Here is a 23,214-nt window from a genome sequence, read left to right on the forward strand (position 1 = left end):
TATTTCTGCACCAGACTGGACATTACCATTTGAACTAATGTGTGATGCCAGTGACCATACCATTGGTGAAGTATTGAGACAGAGGCATAACAAGCTTCTGCATGTCATTTATTATGCTTGTAGTGTTTTAAATAATGCCCAGAAAAATTACACAACCACAGAAAAAGAATTACTTGCAGTGGTTTATGCCATTGAAAAGTTTAGATCATACTTAGTAGGATCAAAAGTGATTGTGTACACTGACCATGCTGCTCTTAAATATCTACTCACAAAGCAGGATTCAAAACCCAGGCTCATAAGATGGGTGTTGCTTCTGCAAGAGTTTGATATAGAAATAAGAGACAGAAAAGGGACAGAGAATCAAGTAGCTGATCACCTGTCCCGGATAGAACCAGTAGCAGGAGCATCCCTCCCTTCTACTGAGATCTCTGAAACCTTTCCGGATGAGCAATTGTTTGCTATTCAGGAAGCTCCATGGTTTGCAGACATTGCAAACTATAAGACTCAAGGATCTCTCTCTGTACCCATGGAGAGGAAGCATGAAAAGCTTCTCTCACTGCAGAGACAACCAAAGCCCCCACAGTCAAACTCTAAGTTTGGTGTTGGGAGGTCTAAAAAATGCTCTGAACATCTGTGAGGCTCCATGAGAGCCCACTGTCAAGCTATTGACGTTAAAGAAGCGCTTGCTGGGAGGCAACCTAGCCATGGGGCATCACTTCCTTTAAGCATTTTGCCCTATTCTTGATTTTATTTGTTTATATAAAGTTCATTGATACTAAGGTAAAGAGTCAATTGCATAAGTTCACAGGGTTATAGAAGGATTCTGCACACAAAACAGAGAAAAAGAGCTCACTGGCAAGAAAATGCCAGTAAAAGTCTGTTTTGGGTGTTCAACGCCCAAAAGAAGCATCCACTGGGTGTTGAACGCCAGTAAGGATAGCCATCTGGGCGTTGAACGCCAGAAAGAAGCTCGTTCTGGGCGTTTAATGCTAGATTTACAGCGTCCTGGGCGTTCAGAAAAATGCCCAGTGACAAAGGAGTTCTGGGCGTTCAACGCCAGAAAGAAGCAACAGCTGGGCGTTGAACGCCCAGGAGAAGCAGCATTTGGGCGTTAAACGCCCAAAACATGCAGCATTTGGGCGTTTAAACGCCAGGATGGTGGGGAGGAGGTAATTTCGTTTTCAATTCAGATTTTTTCCAATTTTCATGTTTCAATTCATGATTTTTTGCATAAACATGTTACAAACTCTCATCTTTGAACTTCAATTTCAAAAAATTTTAATCCTACACATATTTCTTGATTTTTCTTTAAATTCCTTTCAAATCTTTTTCAAAACTCATCTATCTTTTTGAATTCTTTTCAAATCTTTTTAATTTCTTCTCATATCTTTTTCAACTCATCATATCTTTTGAATTTCGAAATTGCCTCTCCTTCTATTCCTCTCATTTCCTTTCTTTTGCTTGAGGACAAGCAAACCTCTAAGGTTGGTGTGATTTGCCATAATCACTGAGCTAAAACTCATCAAGATCATGGCACCTAAGGGAACAAGAGGAGCAAGGGCGTGACTTGAGGGAACTGAAGCGTCAGAAATTATCTCTTGAAGGACCAAGCATCCCACAGACTAGAGGAACATCCACTTCCCAGAATAAAGGTTGTTAAATTCTAATTTTAGCTTTAACTCTGTGATAGTTTCCATTATAGGAGTTTACCTTAGAAAGTATATATAAGTAGTAGTAATTAGTATATCTATTTTGATTTTATTTTCAATTAAGTTATAATTTATTTTTCTCATCATCAGCAAACATGAATAAAATAGTAGATTTTTAGAATAAAAAGGCAATTTATATTTTTTTAGTTCTTAATAAGAAAAGTTCTAATTAATTATAGGTGGTGGCAATACTTTCTGTTTTCTGAATGAATGCTTGAACAATGCATATTTTTTATCTTGAATTTTATGAATGTTAAAATTGTTGGCTCCTGAAAGAATAAGGAACAAGAAAAATATTATTGCTGATCTGAAAAATCATGAAATCGATTCTTGAAGCAAGAAAAAGCAGCATTCAAAAAAAAATCATTGGATAAAGAAAAAGAAAAAGCCAATAGCCCTTAAAACCAAAAGGCAAGGGTAATAAAAAGGGTCCAAGGCTTTGAGCATCAGTGGATATGAGGGCCTAAAGGAATAAAATCCTGGCCTAAGCGGCTAAACCAAGCTGTCCCTAACCATGTGCTTGTGGCGTGAAGGTGTCAAGTGAAAAGCTTGAGACTGAGCGGTTAAAGTCGTGATCCAAAGCAAAGAGTGTGCTTAAGAACTCTGGACACCTCTAACTGGGTACTTTAGCAAAGCTAAGTCACAATCTAAAAAGGTTCACCCAGTTATGTGTCTGTGGCATTTATGTATCCGGTGGTAATACTGGAAAACAAAGTGCTTAGGGCCACGGCCAAGACTCATAAAGAAGCTGTGTTCAAGAATCAACGTATCAAACTAGGAGAATCAATAATACTATCTGAATTCTGATTTCCTATGGATGCCAATCATTCTAAAATTCAAGGGATAAAGTGAGATGCCAAAACTGTTTGGGAGCAAAAAGCTACTAGCCCCGCTCATTTAATTAGAATCTGAGCTTCCCTTGAAACTCTGAGATATTATTGCTTCTTGACCTCTTTTTATCCTATTTTATTTATCTAGTTACTTGAGAACAAGCAACAGTTTAAGTTTGGTGTTGTGATGAGCGGATATTTTATACGCTTTTTGGGGGTAATTTCATGTAGATTTTAGAGTATTTTAATTAGTTTTTAGTATATTTTTATTAGTTTTTAGGCAAAATTCATATTTCTGGACTTTACTATGAGTTTGTGTGTTTTTCTATGATTTCAGGTATTTTCTGACTGAAATTGAGGGAGCTGAGCAAAGATTTGATTCAGGCTGAAAAAAGGACTACTGATGCTGTTGGATTCTGACCTCTCTTCACTCGAAATGGATTTTCTGGAGCTACAGAACTCCAATTGGCGCGCTTCCAATTGCGTTGGAAATTAGACATCCAAGGCTTTCCAGAAATATATAATAGTCCATACTTTGCTCAAGGATGGATGACGTAAATTGGTGTTCAACGCCAGTTCCATGTTGCAGTCTGGCATCCAGCGCCAGAAACAAGTTACAAGTTGGAGTTCAACGCCAGAAAAGGATCCAAAGCTGGCGTTGAACGCCCAAAATAGCCTTATGCACGTGATTAGCTTAAGTCTCAGCCCCAGCACACACCAAGTGGGCCCCAAAAGTGGATCTCTGCACTATCCATCTTAGTTTACTCATTTTCTGTAAACCTAGTTTACTAGTTTAGTATTTAAACAACTTTTAGAGACTTATTCTGGATCTCATCTCATTTTTAGATCTGAACTTTGTATTTTGACGGCATGAGTCTCTAAACCCCATTGTTGGGGGTGAGGAGCTCTGATGTGTCTCGATGAATTAATGCAAGTATTTCTGTTTTCCATTCAAACGCGCTTGTTCCTATCTAAGATGTTCATTCGCGCTTCAATGTGACGAAGGTGATGATCCGTGACACTCATCACCATTCTCAACCTATGAACGTGTGCCTGACAACCACCTCCATTCTATATTCGATTGAATGAGTATCTCTTAGATCTCTTAATCAGGATCTTCGTGGTATAAGCTAGAATTGATGGCGGCATTCATGAGAATCCGGAAAGTCTAAACCTTGTCTGTGGTATTCCGAGTAGGATTCAATGATTGAATGACTGTGACGAGCTTCAAACTCGCGAGTGCTGGGCGTAGTGACAGACGCAAAAGGACGAAGAATCCTATTCCAGTATGAACGAGAACCGACAGATGATTAGCTGTGCGGTGACAGCGCATCTGGATTATTTTCACTGAGAGGACGGATGGTAGCCATTGATGGCGGTGATTGGTGCACAAATTGTGAATCACACTTTTCACAACTCGTACCACTAACCAGCAAGTGCACTAGGTCGTCCAAGGTTATCTTGTAAATCTTAGTTAGGAAGTCAATTATATTTATCAGTTGGATTGCAAATAAACAAGAGAGCATGAATTAAAGGTTACTTGTTATGCAGTAATGGAGAATATGTTGGAGTTTTGGAGATGCTTTGTCTTCTGGATCTCTGCTTTCCTCTGTCTTCTGAATCACGCACGCATATCCTCCTATGGCAAGCTGTGTGTAGGTGGATCACCGTTGTCAATGGCTACCATCTATCCTTCCAGTGAAAAGGGTCCAAGTGCGCTGTCACCGCACGGCTAATCATCTGCAGGTTCTCAGTCATACCGGAATAGGATCTACTATCCTTTTGCGTCTGTCACTACGCCCAGCACTCGCGAGTTTGAAGTTCGTCACAGCCATCCAATCCCAGAATCCTACTCGGAATACCACAGGCAAGGTTTAGACTTTCCGGATTCTCATGAATGCCGCCATCATTCTATAGTGGAACGTAGATGGTTGTCAGGCACGCGTTCGTGGAGGAATGATGATGATTGTCACGTTCATCACATTCATATTGAAGTGCAAATGAATATCTTAGATAGGAACACGCATGTTTGAATGGAAAACAGAAATACTTGCATTAATTCATCGAGACACAGCAGAGCTCCTCACCCCCAACAATGGGGTTTAGAGACTCATGCCGTCAGAGAATACAAAGTTTTGATCTGAAATGTCATGAGATACAAAATAGGTCTCTAAAAGTTGTTTTTATACTAAACTAGTAGCCTAGGTTTACAAAAAATGAGTAAACTATGAGGGATGGTGTAGAGATCCACTTCTGGGGCCCACTTGGTGTGTGCTGGGGCTGAGACTTAAGCAATTCACGTGCATAAGGCTGTTTTGGGCGTTCAACGCCAGGTTTGGGTCCATTTCTGGCGTTGAACTCCAACTTTTAATCCTTTTCTGGCGCTGGACGCCAGAATTGGGCAGAGAACTGGCGTTAAACGCCAGTTTACGTCATCTATCCTTGAGCAAAGTATGGACTATTATATATTGCTGGAAAGCCCTGGATGTCTACTTTCTAATGAAATTAGAAGCGCGCCATTTCGAGTTCTGTAGCTCCAGAAAATCCACTTTGAGTTCAGGGAGGTCAGAATCCAACAGCATCAGCAGTCCTTTTTCAGCCTGAATCAGATTTTTGCTCAGCTCCCTCAATTTCAGCTAGAAAAATACCTGAAATTACAGAAAAACACACAACTCATAGTAAAGTCCAGAAATATGAATTTTTCCTAAAAACTAATGGAAATAAACTAAAAACTAACTAGAATATACTAAAAACTATATGAAATTAACCCCAAAAAGCGTATAAAATATCCGCTCATCACAACACCAGACTTAAACTGTTGCTTGTCCTCAAGCAACTAGACAAATAAAATAGAAGACTAATAAGTTGAGAAGCAATAATAGCTCAGAGTTTTTGAGTGAAGCTCAGATTCTAATTAGATGAGTGGGACTAGTAGCTTTTTGCTTCCGAACAGTTTTGGCATCTCACTTTATCCATTGAAGCTCAGAGTGATTGGCATCTATAGGAACTTAGAATTCAGATAGTGTTATTGATTCTCCTATTTCAGTATGATGATTCTTGAACACAGCTATTTCATGAGTCTTGGCCGTGGCCCTAAGCACTTTGTTTTCCAGTATTACCACCGGATACATAAATGCCACAGACACATAATTGGGTGAACCTTTTAGATTGTGACTCAGCTTTGCTAAAGTCCCCAATTAGAGGTGTCCAGAGTTCTTAAGCACACTCTTCTTTTTGCTTTGGACCTTGACTTTAACCGCTCAGTCTCAAGTTTTCACTTGACACCTTCACGCCACAAGCACATGGTTAGGGACAGCTCGGTTTAGCCGCTTAGGCCAGGATTTTATTCCCTTAGGCCCTCCTATCCACTGATGCTCAAAGCCTTGGGATCCTTTTTATTACCCTTGCCTTTTGGTTTTAAGGGTTATTGGCTTTTTCTGTTTTTTTTTTTTTTTTGCTGCTTTTTCTTGCTTCAAGAATCATTTTTATGATTTTTCAGATTATTAATAACATGTCTCATGTTCACCATTCTTTCAAGAGCCAACATATTTAACAGTCTTAAACAATAAATTCAAAAGACATATGCATTGTTCAAGCATTCATTCAAAAGACAGAAAGCATTGCCACCACATGTAACTAATTAGAATTTATCTTATTAAAAACTCGAAGTTTTATTGCCTCTTATTCAAAAGATCTACTATTTTATTCATGTTTAATGATGATGAGAAAAATAAACTATAGCTTAATTGAAGGTAAAATCAAAATAGATACTAATTACTACTATATGACTCCTAAGGTGATCTTTTATAATGGCACTATCATAGAGTTAAAGCAGGAATAGGAATTTAACAACCTTTGTTCTGGGGAACGGGTGTTCCTCGGATCTTTGGGGTGTTTGGTCCTTCAAGAGATAACTTCTGGCGCTTCAAGTCCCTCAAGTCACGCCCTTGCTCCTCTTGTTCTTTAAACATATAGGTAAGAATTTGACTTTGTTCCTTCTGTTCTTTTATTATTTGTTCCATAGCTTCCCGTATCTTGGTAATATACGTCTCAAGGTACTCCCAGTATTCAGATTGAGGGATTTCTGGAAGAAATTCCTGTGTTTTCTTCTTGGTGGGATCATCCTGTGCCTGTTGTTTTTCCATTGATGCTTTGGTGATTGGTTTCTCGACTGAGATATACTCAGTTATTCCCATCCTTACCCCAGCGTCCTTGCAGAGCAGAGAAATCACGTTTGGATAAGCCAACCTGGCTTCTTTAGAATTTTTGTTAGCAATTTTGTAGAGTTTAGCTGAGATCAGTTGATGAACTTCCACTTCTTTTCCCATCATGATGCAATGGATCATCACTGCTCTTTTAACAGTGACTTCAGAACGGTTCCTAGTGGGCAACAGAGAATGCCCAATGAAGTCCAGCCATCCTCTGGCGATTGGTTTGAGATCTTCTCTCTTGAGTTGATTTGGGACACCCTTTGTATTGGTGGTCCACCTGGCTCCAGGGATACATATGTCCTCTAGAATCTTATCCAGGCCCTTGTCTGTTCTCATCATTCTCCTGTTGAAGGAGTCTGGATCATCTTTCAGCTGAGGTAGCTTTAAGATCTCTCTAATCTTGTCAGGGGTGGTATGAACAATCTTTCCTCTGACCATGGTCCGATATTCATAGAAAGCAGTTCCAGATAGTTTTTGCTTGTCAGTCTGCCACATATTAGCATAGAACTCCTGGATCATATTCCTTCCCACTTTCATTTCAGGATTAGCTAGGACTTTCCAGTTCCTGATTCGAATTTGCTCCTGGATCTCTGGATATTCATCTTCTTTCAGATCGAATCTAACTTTCGGGATCACTGATCTCAGACCCATTATTTTGCTATAATGGTCTGAATGTTCTTTAGATAAGAACTTCCCTTGATTCCAAAGTGGTTTTGGAATGCTCTCTTTCTTGCCTCTTGGAGTGGGTTGTTTTCCTTTAGGAGCCATGATCTTAGTGATCTTGGATAAACACACCAAACTTAGAGGTTTGCTTGTCCTCAAGCAAAAGAAAAGAAAGGAGAGGAGTAGAAGGAGAGCTAGGTGCAATTGTTGATGGAAGGGAGAGGGAGGCCGAACCCATATATAAAGGGAGGGAGGGTGGGTTTTCGAAAAAAAAAAGATAAAGATATGATAAAAAAGATTGATTTGGAAAAGATAAGATAGAAGATATGATAAGAGAGGATATAGTTTAAGATTGAAAAGATATGAAAGATTTTTGAAAAAGATAGATCTGGATTTTGAAAAAGATAAAGTGGAGATTTTGAAAAAGATATTTGATGAATTGAAAAGATAGATTTGTTTTTTAAAAAGATTTGAAAAGAGTTGGATTGAATTTGCAAAGAGGGTCTGTGCTTATGGATTAAGATACATTTGATATTTTGAAAGTAGGATTTTTAGAAATTAGGGATTTTAGAAATCAGGGTTCTTGACATATTTATGCAAGAAATCATGAATTGAAGTATGAAAATCATGATTAAAATGAAAAAATATGAAGAAAAATTAGTTTGCCTCCTCCCTGCCATCCTGGCGTTTGAACGCCCAAACACTGCCTGTTTTGGGCGTTCAACGCCCAAATGCTGATCTCCTGGGCGTTCAACGCCCAGTTGTTGCCCTTTTCTGGCGTTGAACGCCAGATTGCTACCCTTACTGGCGTTCAGCGCCCACTGGCTGCCCCTTTTGGGCGCTGAACGCCCAAAATGGCCTCTTACTGGCGTTTTCTTGCCAGTGAGCTCTTTTTCTCTGTTTTGAGTGCAGATTCCTTCTGTGACCCTGTGAATTTATAAAATTTATTCTTTACCTTAGTGTCAGTGAACTTTATATAAACAAATAAAAATAAAAATAGGGCAAAATGCTTAGAGGATTGATGCCCCATGGCTGGGTTGCCTCCCAGCAAGCGCTTCTTTATTGTCTTTAGCTGGACCTTGCTGAGCTTTTAGTCTAGCTTCAGCCTTGAGCACTCTTGCTCAACGTTGCCTTCAAGATAGTGCTTGATTCTCTGTCCATTGACAATGAACCTCTTATCAGAATCAATATCTTGAAGCTCCACATAACCATATGGTGATACACTTGTAATCACGTATGGTCCCCTCCACCGGGATTTTAATTTCCCGGGGAATAGCCTGAGTCTAGAGTTAAACATCAGAACCTTCTGTCCTGGTTCAAAGATTCTAGATGACAGCTTTCTGTCATGCCATTTTTTTTATTTCTCTTTATAAAGCTTGGCATTTTCGAAAGCTGTGAATCTGAATTCCTCTAGCTCATTTAGCTGGAGCAATCTTTTTTCTCCTACTAATTTGGCATCAAAGTTTAGGAATCTGGTTGCCCAGTAGGCCTTATGTTCCATTCCACGGGCAGGTGACATGCCTTACCATACACAAGTTGGTATGGAGAGGTCCCTATAGGGGTCTTGAATGCTGTTCTGTAAGCCCACAGAGCATCATCCAAGCTCCGTGCCCAATCCTTTCTACGGGTACTTACTGTCCGTTCTAGGATTCTCTTTAATTCTCTGTTAGAGACTTCAGCTTGCCCATTGGTTTGTGGATGATATGGAGTGGCCACCTTATGGCGAATTCCATACCGAACCATGGCAGAGTAAAACTGTTTATTGCAGAAGTGGGTGCCCCCATCACTGATTAGTACTCTAGGGACACCAAATCTGCTAAAGATATGTTTCTGGAGGAACTTCAGCACTGTTTTAGTATCATTGGTGGGTGTGGCAATGGCCTCAACCCATTTTGATACATAGTCAACTGCCACCAGAATGTAAGTGTTTGAGTATGATGGCGGGAAAGGTCCCATGAATTCAATTCCCCATACGTCAAACAACTCAATTTCCAAGATTCCTTGTTGAGGCATGGCGTAACCATGAGGCAGATTACCAGCTCTTTGGCAACTGTCACAGTTACGTACAAACTCTCGGGAATCTCTATGGAGTGTGGGCCAATAGAAGCCACATTGGAGGACCTTGGTGGCTGTTCGCTCACCTCCGAAATGGCCTCCATATTGAGATCCATGGCAATGCCATAAGATCCTCTGCGCTTCTTCTCTAGGCACACACCTACGGATTATTCCGTCTGCGCATCTCTTAAAGAGATAGGGTTCATCCCACAAGTAGTACTTAGCATCAGTAATTAATTTCTTCTTTTGTATATTGTTTTACTCCTTGGGTATGAACCTTGCAGCTTTATAGTTTGCAATATCGGCAAACCATGGTGTTTCCTGAATGGCAAATAAATGCTCATCCGGAAAAGTCTCAGAGATCTCAAGAGAGGGGGGGCGTCCCTTCTACTGGCTCTATCCGGGACAGATGATCAGCCACTTGGTTCTCTGTCCCTCTTCTGTCTCTTATTTCTATATCAAACTCCTGCAGAAGCAACACCCATCTGATGAGCCTGGGTTTTGAATCCTGCTTTGTGAGTAGATATTTAAGAGCAGCATGGTCAGTATACACAATCACTTTTGATCCTACTAAGTATGATCTGAACTAGTCAATGGCGTAAACCACTGCAAGTAATTCTTTTTCTGTGGTTGTGTAATTTTTCTGGGCATCATTTAAAACGCGACTAGCATAATAAATGACATGCAGAAGCTTGTCATGCCTCTGTCCCAGTACTGCACCAATGACGTGATTACTGGCATCACACATTAGCTCAAATGGTAATGTCCAGTCTGGTGCAGAAATGACTGACGCTGTGACCAGCTTAGCTTTCAGCGTTTCAAACGCCTGCAGGCACTCTGTGTCAAACACAAATGGCGTGTCAGCAACTAGCAGATTGCTTAGAGGTTTTGCGATTTTTGAAAAATCCTTTATAAACCTTCTAAAGAATCCTGCATGCCCCAGAAAGCTTCTGATTGCCTTAACATTGGCAGGTGGTGGTAATTTTTCAATTACCTCTATTTTTGCTTGATCCACCTCTATTCCCTTGTTAGAGATTTTATGCCCAAGGACAATCCCCTCAGTCACCATGAAGTGACATTTTTCCCAGTTTAAAACTAGGTTGGTCTCTTGGCATCTCTTCAGAACAAGTTTCAGGTGATCAAGACAGGAGCTGAATGAGTCTCCATATACTGAGAAGTCATCCATGAAGACTTCCAGAAATTTTTCCACCATATCAGAGAAAATAGAGAGCATGCATCTCTGGAAGGTTGCAGGCGCATTACACAGCCCAAATGGCATCCTTCTATAAGCAAACACTCCAGATGGACATGTGAATGCTGTTTTCTCTTGATCATGGGGATCCACTGCAATCTGGTTATAGCCTGAGTAGCCATCCAAAAAGCAGTAATACTCATGACCTGCTAGTCTTTCTAGCATCTGGTCTATGAATGGTAAAGGAAAATGATCCTTTCTGGTGGCTGTATTGAGCCTTCTGTAGTCAATACACATGCGCCACCCTGTAACTGTTCTTGTAGGAACCAGTTTATTTTTTTCATTATGAATCACTGTCATGCCTCCCTTTTTTGGGATGACTTGGACAGGGCTCACCCAGGGGCTATCAGAAATAGGATAAATAATCCCAGCCTCTAGTAATTTGGTGACCTCTTTCTGCACCACTTCTTTCATGGCTGGATTTAGCATCCTCTGTGGTTGAACCACTGGTTTGGCATTATCCTCCAATAAGATTTTGTGCATGCATCTAGCTGGGCTTATGCCCTTAAGGTCACCTATGGACCACCCAAGAGCTGTCTTGTGTGTCCTTAGCACTTGAATAAGCGTTTCCTCTTCCTGTGAATTTAAAGCAGAGCTTATGATCACTGGAAAAGTGTCACCTTCTCCCAGAAATGCATATTTCAAGGATGGTGGTAGTGGCTTGAGCTCGGGTTTAGGAGGTTTTTCCTCTTCCAGAAGAAATTTCAGAGGCTCTTTCATGTCCTCTGAATCCTCCAAATCAGGCTGAACATCTTTAAAGATATTTTCCATCTCTGATTCGAGACTCTCAGCCATGTTGATCTCTTCTACCAAGGAGTCAATAAGATCAACTTTCATGCAGTCTGTTGATGTGTCTGGATGCTGCATGGCTTTAACAGCGTTCAACTTGAACTCATCATCATTGACTCTCAGGGTTATTTCCCCCTGTTGGACGTTAATGAGGGATCATCCAATTGCTAGGAAGGGTCTTCCTAGAATGAGAGTAGCACTCTTGTGCTCCTCCATTTCCAGCACAACAAAGTTAGTGGGAAAGGCGAATGGCCCAATCCTGACAATCATGTCTTCAATCACGCCTGATGGGTATTTAGTGGAGCCATCAGCAAGCTGAAGACATATCCGGGTTTGGTTTAACTTCTTCAGTTAAACCAAGCTTTCTGATAGTGGATGCAGGTATTAGGTTCATGCTTGCCCCAAGATCACATAAAGCTGTCTTGGTGCAATTACCTTCTAATGTGCATGGTATCAGAAAACTCCCAGGGTCTTTAAGCTTCTCAGGAAAGCTTTTCAGAATGACTGCACTGCATTCTTCAGTGAGGAGTTCTGTTTCTCTCCACTCCTTTTTATGACTCAAGATCTCTTTCATGAACTTGGCATAAGAAGGTATTTGCTCAAGTGCCTCTACAAATGGAATCTTTATTTCAAGAGTCCTAAGATAATCTGCAAAGCGAGCAAATTGCTTATCCTGCTCCTCTTTCCGGAGTTTTTGAGGATAAGGTATCTTGGCTTTATATTCCTCAACCTTAGTGGTTAAAGAAGCCTTTTTAGAGGGGTTATTATCAGCACTTGTGTGTGTCTGATCCCTCACTGGCAATTGAGTACCAGAGTTAGAAACTGGAGTGACGTTAGATGCCAACTCCTTGTCTGTTCCTGGCGTCTGAACGCCAGAACTGTGCCCATTTTGGGCATTCAGCGCCAGATCCTGCCCATTTTGGGCGTTTAGCACCAGATCCTTGCCCATTTCTGGCGTTGAACGCCAGTTCTTGCTTGTTTCTGGCGTTGAACGCCAGTTTTGGGCATGGTCTGGGCGTTCAGCGCCAGCCTTCCACCAAATTTCTGGCGTTTTAGTGCCAGAGTTATTTTTCCCTGGGCTCTTACTATCCTCAGGTAAATTTTGGGTGGTTTGCTCATTTCTTGGCTTTTTGCTGCCTTGAGGTGGGGTATTTAATGTTTTCCCACTTCTTAATTGAACTGCTTGGCATTCTTCTGTTATTTGTCTTGACAGCTGCTGCTTTGTTTGCCTAAACTGTTCTTCCATATGTATATTAGCCATCCTTATCTCTTGTAGTCTATCTTTGAACTCGGCTAACTGCTTTGTTAGAAAGTCCAATTGCTGGTTGAATTCGGCAGCTTGTTTTACAGGACTGAGTTCAGTAGTTGCTGTTTTAACCTCTTCTTTCATGGAAGGGTTACTGCTTAGGTACAGATGCTGATTCCTGGCAACTGTATCAATGAGCTCTTGAGCCTCTTCAATTGTCTTTCTCATGTGGATAGATCCACCAGCTGAGTAATCTAGAGACATCTGAGCTCCTTCTGCAAGCCCATAGTAGAAGATGTCTAACTGAACCCACTCTGAAAACATTTCAGAGGGGCATTTTCGTAGCATCTCTTTGTATCTCTCCCAGGCATCATAAAGAGATTCATTATCTCCTTGTTTAAAGCCTTGGATGTCCAGCCTTAGCTGTGTCATCCGTTTTGGGGAAAAGTATTGATTCAGGAATTTTTCTGTCAGCTGTTTCCATGTCCTTATGCTGGCCTTAGGTTGGTTATTCAACCACCTCCTAGCTTGATCTTTTACAGCAAATGGAAACATTAATAGTCTATAGACATCCTGATCTATTTCTTTATCATGTACTGTGTCAGCAATCTGTAGAAACTGTGCCAGAAACTCTGTAGGTTCTTCCTGTGGAAGACCGGAATACTGGCAATTTTGCTACACCATGATAATGAGCTGAGGATTCAACTCAAAGCTACTGACTCCAATGGAGGGTATGCAGATGCTACTCCCATATGAAGCAGTAGAGGGGTTAGAATATGACCCCAGAGTCCTCCTGGACTGTTCATTTTCGCTTAGGTCCATGATGGAGAAAGGGAGATGATGTAAAATAACAAAAATATATAATTTTTTTGTTTATTTATTTATTTCGAAAATAAATCAAAATAAAATAAATAAAAATGAGTGAAGATTTTCAAAAAAAAAAATTGAAGAGAGAGAAAGTGGTTAAGAAGTTTGAAAAGGATATGATGATTTTTGAAAAAGGTTTCAAATTTTGAAATAAAAATCTGAATTTTGGAAATAGATTTCGAAAATTGTGGAGGAAAAATACCAAACTTAGAATTTTTAGAAAACCAAGATAAAATTTTCGAAAAACAAAGGAAAATCAGTGAGAAAACACCAAACTTAGAGTTTGGCACAAGATTTAATAGAAAAATAATTTATTTTAAAAAAATTTTGAAAAGGAAAATAAAAGACTCTAACCCACAAGACAAAAGTTTCCTAATCTAAGCACAAAGACTCACCGTCAGTTGTTCAAACACGAACAATCCCCGGCAACGGCGCCAAAAACTTGGTGCACAAATTGTGAATCACACTTTTCACAACTCGTACCACTAACCAGCAAGTGCACTGGGTCGTCCAAGTAATACCTTACGTGAGTAAGGGTCGAATCCCACGGAGATTGTTGGTTTGAAGCAATCTATGGTTATCTTGTAAATCTTAGTTAGGAAGTCAATTATATTTATCAGTTGGATTGCAAATAAACAAGAGAGCATGAATTAAAGGTTACTTGTTATGCAGTAATGGAGAAAATGTTGGAGTTTTGGAGATGCTTTGTCTTCTGGATCTCTGCTTTCCTCTGTCTTCTGAATCACGCACGCATGTCCTCCTATGGCAAGCTGTGTGTAGGTGGATCACCGTTGTCAATGGCTACCATCCATCCTTCCAGTGAAAAGGGTCCAAGTGCGCTGTCACCGCACGGCTAATCATCTGCAGGTTCTCAGTCATACCGGAATAGGATCTACTATCCTTTTGCGTCTGTCACTACGCCCAGCACTCGCGAGTTTGAAGTTCGTCACAGCCATCCAATCCCAGAATCCTACTCGGAATACCACAGGCAAGGTTTAGACTTTCCGGATTCTCATGAATGCCGCCATCAATCTAGCTTTTACCACGGAGATTCCAATTAAGAAATCTAAGAGATATTCATTCATTCTATAGTGGAACGTAGATGGTTATCAAGCACGCGTTCGTGGAGGAATGATGATGATTGTCACGTTCATCACATTCATATTGAAGTGCAAATGAATATCTTAGATAGGAACACGCATGTTTGAATGGAAAACAGAAATACTTGCATTAATTCATCGAGACACAGCAGAGCTCCTCACCCCCAACAATGGGGTTTAGAGACTCATGCCGTCAGAGAATACAAAGTTTTGATCTGAAATGTCATGAGATACAAGATAGGTCTCTAAAAGTTGTTTTTATACTAAACTAGTAGCCTAGGTTTACAAAAAATGAGTAAACTATGATGGATGGTGCAGAGATCCACTTCTGGGGCCCACTTGGTGTGTGCTGGGGCTGAGACTTAAGCAATTCACGTGCATAAGGCTGTTTTGGGTGTTCAACGCCAGGTTTGGGTCCATTTCTGGCGTTGAACTCCAACTTTTAATCCTTTTCTGGCGCTGGACGCCAGAATTGGGCAGAGAACCGGCGTTGAATGCCAGTTTATGTCATCTATCCTTGAGCAAAGTATAGACTATTATATATTGCTGGAAAGCCCTGGATGTCTACTTTCCAATGCAATTGGAAGCGCGCCATGTCGAGTTCTGTAGCTCCAGAAAATCCACTTTGAGTGCAGGAAGGTTAGAATCCAACAGCATCAGCAGTCCTTTTTCAGCCTGAATCAGATTTTTGCTCAGCTCCCTCAATTTCAGCCAGAAAAATACCTGAAATTATAGAAAAACACACAACTCATAGTAAAGTCCAGAAATATGAATTTTTCCTAAAAACTAATGGAAATAAACTAAAAACTAACTAGAATATACTAAAAACTATATGAAATTAACCCCAAAAAGCGTATAAAATATCCGCTCATCAGTGATCCACTAACACACAGCTTGCCATAGGAGGACGTGCGTGCGTGAACAAGAAGAGAGAGGAAAGCAGAGATTCAGAAGACAAAACATCTCCAAAACTCCAACATATTCTCCATTACTGCATACAAGTATAATTTGTGTTCTGCCCTTTTACTTTTTACAATTCAAACTAAAAATTATTATTGATATTATATCCTGACTGAGATTTACAAGATAAACATAGATTGCTTCAAACCAACAATCTCCGTGGGATTCGACCCTTACTCACGTAAGGTATTACTTGGACGACCCAGTGCACTTGCTGGTTAGTTGTGCGAAGTTGTAAGAGAGTAATATGTAACAATTTCGTGCACCAGAAGGATCTCTCCTTTTCATCAACCTTGATAATCCTTTTAATTCTTTTTGTTGAGGGCTTGACTGCAGTTGAAGAAGGCTCTGCCACTAATGCTCTCTTCATTCCTTTTCTTGCTGTGGGTTTAGGGGTAGCTTTCTCTTTGCCTTTCTTAGTGGCCATTCTAAAAAAGGGAAGAGAAAGTAAATTAAATTTAAAGAGATAAAGCAAGAGAGAGGGTTGAGTGAGTGATAGTCAATACACGGTAAAGATGAATGAAGGGAACACATGGTCATGACAACATGTGAAAAGTTCATCAAAGGGAATAAAATAAGTGCATTAGAGGGTAAGTAGATGCAAGATGTTTATTGGCATGCCGGCAAGGGCATGAGTAGCATAGATCAAGCATCACTTTGTAACAAACTATCGCCTTTGTATTGACAATTAAATTCAATTAATAAAATGGTAAAGGGAATTTGTGAAAAGCAAGCATTGAATAGTAGAATAGAATAATGTAGAAAAGTGCATGATGCCATATGGGCTTTTTCACAAACACATAGCATGCATGGTAAATAATCCAATGAAAATAATAAATTGAACATGCAAGCAACCCTTTAAAAATAATATTGCCAAACAATTTTGCAACAATCCACAATGACCAAATAGATTTCCAACACCAATAAAAAAAGAAAGAAAAAGAAAACATATGCAATGAAAGTAAAAAGAAAGAGAAAGGAAGAAGAAAACATAAATAAAGAAGAAGAATAGAAAAGTTAGGAGGGAAGAAGAAAAGAAAAAAAAACCTTGATAATGGTGGGAAGAGAGAGAGAAAGTAGAAAGTGAGAAGGAGGGAAGAAGGAAGAAGGGGGAAGAAAGAAATAAGGAGGGAAAAGAAAAAGTAGGATTGGGGGAAGAGAAAGATAAGATATTTGGCAAATTAGGATAAGTTTTGCGGCGCAAGCGACGCGAACGCGTGGGTGACGCGTTCGCGCGAAGGTGCATTAAGTTAATCGACGCGGAAGCGTCGGTCACGCGGACGCGTGACTCAGGTTATGCTACTGGCGCGAGGGCAGCCTCGCGCTTGCACGACTTTCTGTTCGAATTTATATTTTTGCCAAATTTTGGGCGACACGAACGCGTGGATCATGCGCTCGCGTGAGTGGCCAGTAGATGGATATGACGCGGACGCGCAAGCCATGCTTCCGCGTGGAAAGAATTTGTGCGTTCAGCACCGATCCAGCACCACTAGCACAACTTTCGGTCGTGCACCCATGTTACGTCGAAGTTCAGATCACGCGGCCGCGTGAGTGATGCGGACGCGTGGGAGGCCAGTTTTCGCACTTGACACGGACGCGTTGACGATGTGGTCGCATGGGATGATTTGTGCCAAAGGCACGCCTCCAGCCACGCTCTCGCGTGACTCTCTATTCAATTCCCCTTTCTTCAAAATGCACTAGTGACGCTTACGCGTCGCGTGCGTAAATTTTTTTTTTTTATATGCAAATGCAGGATGCAGATGAGGTGCAAGATATAGGCAGTAGTATGGAGAAGAGTTATAGATGAGGGAAGAGAAGGAGAAGAAGAGGAACGATCATACCGTGGTGGGTTGTCTCCCACCTAGCACTTTGCTTTAACGTCCTTAAGTTGGACGCTTCAGTAGCTCAGTTTTCAGTTGCGAGTGGATCCTCCAGGAGGAAGATCTCTAACTCCTTGTTTTTCGTTGCCTTCTCACCATGGTAGAGCTTCAAATAATGTCCATTAACCTTGATGAGTTCAGAGCTTGAAGGGTGACTTAGATGGAAAACTCCGTACGGTTCAGCCCTCTCGACTCTATATGGACCTTCCCACCTTGATCGCAGTTTGCCTGGCATGAGCCTCAGTCTAGAGTTGTAAAGAAGGACCAAATCCCCAGGTTGGAACTCCTTTCTCTTGATGTGTTGATCATGTACAGCCTTCATTTTCTCCTTGTACAGTCTTGAGTTCTCATAAGCTTCTAGGCGAAGGCTCTCCAATTCTTGCAGTTGCAACTTCCTTTACTGCCCAAAAAGCTTTGTGCTCCACCTCAACTGGAAGGTGACAAGCCTTTCCATAGACTAAACGGAAAGGACTCATCCCAATGGGTGTCTTGTATGCTGTTCTGTATGCCCATAGTGCATCTTGTAGTCTGGTGCTACAGTCTCTTCTATGAGGTTTGACTATCTTCTGTAAGATGCGCTTTATTTCTCTGTTAGACACCTCGGCTTGCCCATTAGTCTGAGGATGGTAGCCTGTTGCTATTTTATGAATTATCCCATGCTTCTTCAGTAATCCTGTTAGTCTCCTGTTACAAAAATGGGTGCCTTGATCGCTCACAAATGCACTTTGTTTTCCAGTATTACCACCGGATACATAAATGCCACAGACACATAATTGGGTGAACCTTTTAGATTGTGACTCAGCTTTGCTAAAGTCCCCAATTAGAGGTGTCCAGAGTTCTTAAGCACACTCTTCTTTTTGCTTTGGACCTTGACTTTAACCGCTCAGTCTCAAGTTTTCACTTGACACCTTCACGCCACAAGCACATGGTTAGGGACAGCTTGGTTTAGCCGCTTAGGCCAGGATTTTATTCCCTTAGGCCCTCCTATCCACTGATGCTCAAAGCCTTGGGATCCTTTTTATTACCCTTGCCTTTTGGTTTTAAGGGTTATTGGCTTTTTCTGTTTTTTTTTTTTTTTTTTGCTGCTTTTTCTTGCTTCAAGAATCATTTTTATGATTTTTCAGATTATTAATAACATGTCTCATGTTCACCATTCTTTCAAGAGCCAACATATTTAACAGTCTTAAACAATAAATTCAAAAGACATATGCATTGTTCAAGCATTCATTCAAAAGACAGAAAGCATTGCCACCACATGTAACTAATTAGAATTTATCTTATTAAAAACTCGAAGTTTTATTGCCTCTTATTCAAAAGATCTACTATTTTATTCATGTTTAATGATGATGAGAAAAATAAACTATAGCTTAATTGAAGGTAAAATCAAAATAGATACTAATTACTACTATATGACTCCTAAGGTGATCTTTTATAATGGCACTATCACAGAGTTAAAGCAGGAATAGGAATTTAACAACCTTTGTTCTGGGGAACGGGTGTTCCTCGGATCTTTGGGGTGTTTGGTCCTTCAAGAGATAACTTCTGGCGCTTCAAGTCCCTCAAGTCACGCCCTTGCTCCTCTTGTTCTTTAAACATATAGGTAAGAATTTGACTTTGTTCCTTCTGTTCTTTTATTATTTGTTCCATAGCTTCCCGTATCTTGGTAATATACGTCTCAAGGTACTCCCAGTATTCAGATTGAGGGATTTCTGGAAGAAATTCCTGTGTTTTCTTCTTGGTGGGATCATCCTGTGCCTGTTGTTTTTCCATTGATGCTTTGGTGATTGGTTTCTCGACTGAGATATACTCAGTTATTCCCATCCTTACCCCAGCGTCCTTGCAGAGCAGAGAAATCACGTTTGGATAAGCCAACCTGGCTTCTTTAGAATTTTTGTTAGCAATTTTGTAGAGTTTAGCTGAGATCAGTTGATGAACTTCCACTTCTTTTCCCATCATGATGCAATGGATCATCACTGCTCTTTTAACAGTGACTTCAGAACGGTTCCTAGTGGGCAACAGAGAATGCCCAATGAAGTCCAGCCATCCTCTGGCGATTGGTTTGAGATCTTCTCTCTTGAGTTGATTTGGGACACCCTTTGTATTGGTGGTCCACCTGGCTCCAGGGATACATATGTCCTCTAGAATCTTATCCAGGCCCTTGTCTGTTCTCATCATTCTCCTGTTGAAGGAGTCTGGATCATCTTTCAGCTGAGGTAGCTTTAAGATCTCTCTAATCTTGTCAGGGGTGGTATGAACAATCTTTCCTCTGACCATGGTCCGATATTCATAGAAAGCAGTTCCAGATAGTTTTTGCTTGTCAGTCTGCCACATATTAGCATAGAACTCCTGGATCATATTCCTTCCCACTTTCATTTCAGGATTAGCTAGGACTTTCCAGTTCCTGATTCGAATTTGCTCCTGGATCTCTGGATATTCATCTTCTTTCAGATCGAATCTAACTTTCGGGATCACTGATCTCAGACCCATTATTTTGCTATAATGGTCTGAATGTTCTTTAGATAAGAACTTCCCTTGATTCCAAAGTGGTTTTGGAATGCTCTCTTTCTTGCCTCTTGGAGTGGGTTGTTTTCCTTTAGGAGCCATGATCTTAGTGATCTTGGATAAACACACCAAACTTAGAGGTTTGCTTGTCCTCAAGCAAAAGAAAAGAAAGGAGAGGAGTAGAAGGAGAGCTAGGTGCAATTGTTGATGGAAGGGAGAGGGAGGCCGAACCCATATATAAAGGGAGGGAGGGTGGGTTTTCGAAAAAAAAAAGATAAAGATATGATAAAAAAGATTGATTTGGAAAAGATAAGATAGAAGATATGATAAGAGAGGATATAGTTTAAGATTGAAAAGATATGAAAGATTTTTGAAAAAGATAGATCTGGATTTTGAAAAAGATAAAGTGGAGATTTTGAAAAAGATATTTGATGAATTGAAAAGATAGATTTGTTTTTTAAAAAGATTTGAAAAGAGTTGGATTGAATTTGCAAAGAGGGTCTGTGCTTATGGATTAAGATACATTTGATATTTTGAAAGTAGGATTTTTAGAAATTAGGGATTTTAGAAATCAGGGTTCTTGACATGTTTATGCAAGAAATCATGAATTGAAGTATGAAAATCATGATTAAAATGAAAAAATATGAAGAAAAATTAGTTTGCCTCCTCCCTGCCATCCTGGCGTTTGAACGCCCAAACACTGCCTGTTTTGGGCGTTCAACGCCCAAATGCTGATCTCCTGGGCGTTCAACGCCCAGTTGTTGCCCTTTTCTGGCGTTGAACGCCAGATTGCTACCCTTACTGGCGTTCAGCGCCCACTGGCTGCCCCTTTTGGGCGCTGAACGCCCAAAATGGCCTCTTACTGGCGTTTTCTTGCCAGTGAGCTCTTTTTCTCTGTTTTGAGTGCAGATTCCTTCTGTGACCCTGTGAATTTATAAAATTTATTCTTTACCTTAGTGTCAGTGAACTTTATATAAACAAATAAAAATAAAAATAGGGCAAAATGCTTAGAGGATTGATGCCCCATGGCTGGGTTGCCTCCCAGCAAGCGCTTCTTTATTGTCTTTAGCTGGACCTTGCTGAGCTTTTAGTCTAGCTTCAGCCTTGAGCACTCTTGCTCAACGTTGCCTTCAAGATAGTGCTTGATTCTCTGTCCATTGACAATGAACCTCTTATCAGAATCAATATCTTGAAGCTCCACATAACCATATGGTGATACACTTGTAATCACGTATGGTCCCCTCCACCGGGATTTTAATTTCCCGGGGAATAGCCTGAGTCTAGAGTTAAACATCAGAACCTTCTGTCCTGGTTCAAAGATTCTAGATGACAGCTTTCTGTCATGCCATTTTTTTTATTTCTCTTTATAAAGCTTGGCATTTTCGAAAGCTGTGAATCTGAATTCCTCTAGCTCATTTAGCTGGAGCAATCTTTTTTCTCCTACTAATTTGGCATCAAAGTTTAGGAATCTGGTTGCCCAGTAGGCCTTATGTTCCATTCCACGGGCAGGTGACATGCCTTACCATACACAAGTTGGTATGGAGAGGTCCCTATAGGGGTCTTGAATGCTGTTCTGTAAGCCCACAGAGCATCATCCAAGCTCCGTGCCCAATCCTTTCTACGGGTACTTACTGTCCGTTCTAGGATTCTCTTTAATTCTCTGTTAGAGACTTCAGCTTGCCCATTGGTTTGTGGATGATATGGAGTGGCCACCTTATGGCGAATTCCATACCGAACCATGGCAGAGTAAAACTGTTTATTGCAGAAGTGGGTGCCCCCATCACTGATTAGTACTCTAGGGACACCAAATCTGCTAAAGATATGTTTCTGGAGGAACTTCAGCACTGTTTTAGTATCATTGGTGGGTGTGGCAATGGCCTCAACCCATTTTGATACATAGTCAACTGCCACCAGAATGTAAGTGTTTGAGTATGATGGCGGGAAAGGTCCCATGAATTCAATTCCCCATACGTCAAACAACTCAATTTCCAAGATTCCTTGTTGAGGCATGGCGTAACCATGAGGCAGATTACCAGCTCTTTGGCAACTGTCACAGTTACGTACAAACTCTCGGGAATCTCTATGGAGTGTGGGCCAATAGAAGCCACATTGGAGGACCTTGGTGGCTGTTCGCTCACCTCCGAAATGGCCTCCATATTGAGATCCATGGCAATGCCATAAGATCCTCTGCGCTTCTTCTCTAGGCACACACCTACGGATTATTCCGTCTGCGCATCTCTTAAAGAGATAGGGTTCATCCCACAAGTAGTACTTAGCATCAGTAATTAATTTCTTCTTTTGTATATTGTTTTACTCCTTGGGTATGAACCTTGCAGCTTTATAGTTTGCAATATCGGCAAACCATGGTGTTTCCTGAATGGCAAATAAATGCTCATCCGGAAAAGTCTCAGAGATCTCAAGAGAGGGGGGGCGTCCCTTCTACTGGCTCTATCCGGGACAGATGATCAGCCACTTGGTTCTCTGTCCCTCTTCTGTCTCTTATTTCTATATCAAACTCCTGCAGAAGCAACACCCATCTGATGAGCCTGGGTTTTGAATCCTGCTTTGTGAGTAGATATTTAAGAGCAGCATGGTCAGTATACACAATCACTTTTGATCCTACTAAGTATGATCTGAACTTGTCAATGGCGTAAACCACTGCAAGTAATTCTTTTTCTGTGGTTGTGTAATTTTTCTGGGCATCATTTAAAACGCGACTAGCATAATAAATGACATGCAGAAGCTTGTCATGCCTCTGTCCCAGTACTGCACCAATGACGTGATTACTGGCATCACACATTAGCTCAAATGGTAATGTCCAGTCTGGTGCAAAAATGACTGACGCTGTGACCAGCTTAGCTTTCAGCGTTTCAAACGCCTGCAGGCACTCTGTGTCAAACACAAATGGCGTGTCAGCAACTAGCAGATTGCTTAGAGGTTTTGCGATTTTTGAAAAATCCTTTATAAACCTTCTAAAGAATCCTGCATGCCCCAGAAAGCTTCTGATTGCCTTAACATTGGCAGGTGGTGGTAATTTTTCAATTACCTCTATTTTTGCTTGATCCACCTCTATTCCCTTGTTAGAGATTTTATGCCCAAGGACAATCCCCTCAGTCACCATGAAGTGACATTTTTCCCAGTTTAAAACTA

The 23,214-nt window shown here is 40.8% G+C and overlaps 1 pseudogene; it reads right to left on the reverse strand.

Annotated features, from left to right (window-relative positions):
* The window catches only part of LOC148569285 (uncharacterized), a 36,936-nt pseudogene that overhangs the window by 2,915 nt on the left and 10,807 nt on the right, over window positions 1-23,214 (reverse strand).

The sequence above is a fragment of the Arachis ipaensis genome, chromosome B4, assembly GCF_059453495.1.
Source record: "Arachis ipaensis isolate K30076 ecotype BB chromosome B4, ASM5945349v1, whole genome shotgun sequence".
NCBI classification, from domain to species: Eukaryota; Viridiplantae; Streptophyta; class Magnoliopsida; order Fabales; family Fabaceae; genus Arachis; species Arachis ipaensis.